We start from the raw sequence: 2,873 nt of genomic DNA on the forward strand, positions 1-2,873 counted from the left end.
CAATCCATTTAATTCCATGCCTAATTTTCATAGACATGAGAGCAAACACCTCGTTGGTGGGAAAATACCTGTAGTAAGCCTTTTCCTTTTAGTCATGTTCAAATTACACTGTCAATGGACAGGTCTGCACCTCATAGCGCTGGAAAAGTGTAACCTTGCTTATGGGTAGGGACCAGGGCAAACTGCTTCCCAAGTCACCCTACTCCAACTCACACCTAGTAGTTTTTGCAAAATAGGACTGTGTTTGTTTATTTTTTATGCTATTTTTTGCCTATGCTCCAACTAAAAAAGAGGGAGTGAGGGTAAGGGCATAGTTTCATTTGAGACAAAATTGCATCAGTAACACTTCATTTATTCTGTATCATGCAATATTCAGTTTCTGCTCAGCAAGATGGAAAACTCAGTCCCTGACTTTGTCTTCCAGAATCCATTAATGTTAATAGTCTGAATAATAAGGATGGAAAGCTTCCCTGAGTGGAGCATGTAACCTACTTTCCCAGGCTCCGGGTGGACACTCCCAACAACTTCTTTCTGATGTTTTGCCTTCCACTATCTAAGTAGTTTAGGTTAAAATATACATGCAGGGGTTTTATTGGTTAATAAGTATTTTCCACCATGACACTAAATGGCAGGAGTCTTTCTGTGTTGATAATTTTTTGAAATAAGGAACTTAAAATTATCAACCAGATCAGAATAAGCATGCACAGAAATGTAGAATATATTATTTTTGCTTATTTTTCTTTTGTTTAGGGAAAAAGCTCAAAGGAGTGCCTGATTGGCATGAAAGTAAAGGAGTTTTCTAAAACTGAAGATGCCATTCCCAGGAGAAGGGCTCCTTGGTAGCCACAGTGACCCCGTGTTCTGTTTTTCTCCAAGCACGCCCTGTAAGTGCCCACTGATACAAATTTCCATGTGACGTTAAACTCAAAACAAAGAAAAAAACTGAGGAGAAGAACTGTAAATTATGTCTTTAACTCTTCTTTTTCACTTGATTTTTTAAACGTCTTTAATTCTATCCCATTTGCTTTTCTTTAAACAACATATTGGAAATATGAGTTTACTATGTCTTTCATCACAGTACTTTAGATATCAATTATTTTCATTAAAGAAATATTAACAATCACCTTCCACTTTAACACTGGTTTTGGAAAACTACTTGGTTTGATATGTTTAAAAAGTTAAAGTAAGTGATGTGTCTGAAACATTATTATGCTTGACCTTCTCTGACCTCCTCTATGTACTGCTGTTACTTACTCTATAATCTGACTCTAATTATAATGTTTGGAACAGTTAGACTATAGTGTGTGTTTTCTTTTTGACCAAAAATAATCTTTGTAAAGGTCAGGATTGCTATGTAATATATTAGGTAATAAATAATATATTTGTTCACCAAATTGAAAACAATGAGATATGACATTTTTTTTGTGAAGAACTGTGTCTATGTTCCCATAGAGCGCTATTGACTTGGCTAACACCTTTTCAGTTCTAGTATCAAGACAGGCCTCAAAAACGTGTGATTTTTGTACTAATCATTGTTCAGATATGAATTCTTTGCTTTCAAACCTCTTATTTCATTCTAAGTTCTACCCACTTCTCAATAACCTTACTGGCAATTTCTAAATTCAGGACTTCTAAGTCCTTTACTAGGCTATGCAATAACTTCCTAAATACAGCTATAAAAGTGATCTACCTTAAATCCAAACAGTTTTCTTAAATTTCATCAAAAGGCACACATTGTGGCCTTCAAGTTTCTTTATTATCTGACCTCTCTACCTCATAAGCTTGTGAAGCAAGCATTATATCTATGTTATGGGTTTTTGCTGTATGCTGTATCTCTCCAATTTCAGGAGTACTTGCTTTGATTTCATTCTTTCATTTTCCTAGTTGCCCATTTATCCTTTAAGGTATTAAGGAAAGAAAAAAAAATAAAGACTCGTGGACACAGATAGCAGTATGGTGATTGCCAGAGGGAAGGGGGTGGTTCGTGGAGGTAGAAGAGGGTATAAAGGGGATAAGTGGTGATGGAAGGAGACTTGCCTTGGGGTAGTGAACACACTATACACTACACAGATGATATATTGTAGAATTATACCTGAAACCTATACAAATTTATAAACCAACTAGAGGCTTGGTGCATGAAATTCATGCACTGGGGATGGGGGGGGGCTCAACCTGGCCTGTACCATCTCGCACTCCAGGACCTCTTGCTCCTTACCACCTGCCTGCTTGCTGCTCCCTACCACTCAGCTCGCTGCTCTTTAGTGCTACCACGCAGGCTTCCGCCACTGCCTCTGCACTCTTCAGCCTTGAGCCCAGCTTCTGACTGAGTGGCACTCCCCCTGTGGGAGTGCACTGACCACCAGGGGGCAGTGCCTATGTTGAGCGTCTGCCCGCTGGTGGTCAGTTCATAGTGACCAGTCATTCGACTGGTCAATTTGCATATTAGGGTTTTATTATATAAGATAGAACAGTGGTCTACAAACTGCGGCTCGAGAGCCACATGTGGCTCTTTGGCCCCTTGAGTGTGGCTCTTCCACAAAATACCGACTTCTGCGCCTGGGCCACAAAGTTTCAATTGCACTGTACATGCGCGCCCGCACATGGTATTGTGTGGAAGAGCCACACTCAAGGGGCCAAAGAACCGCATATGGCTCGCGAGCCGCAGTTTGCTGACCACTGGGATAGGATATTGAATGTGAACTGTAAATGAAAAATAAAATTTTAAAAAGAACCAAATAAAATTTTAGAACTGAAAAATTTTTAATATATATACACTGAGTGTCCAGATTATTATGACTACCTGGCATTTGTAGGCAAATTAGCTATACTTTCCCGCTGAAGTTGCTAGAGGGCCAGACATTATAAATAGGGAA

This window comes from Myotis lucifugus, unplaced genomic scaffold (genome assembly GCF_000147115.1).
Source record: "Myotis lucifugus unplaced genomic scaffold, Myoluc2.0 scaffold_275, whole genome shotgun sequence".
NCBI lineage: Eukaryota > Metazoa > Chordata > Mammalia > Chiroptera > Vespertilionidae > Myotis > Myotis lucifugus.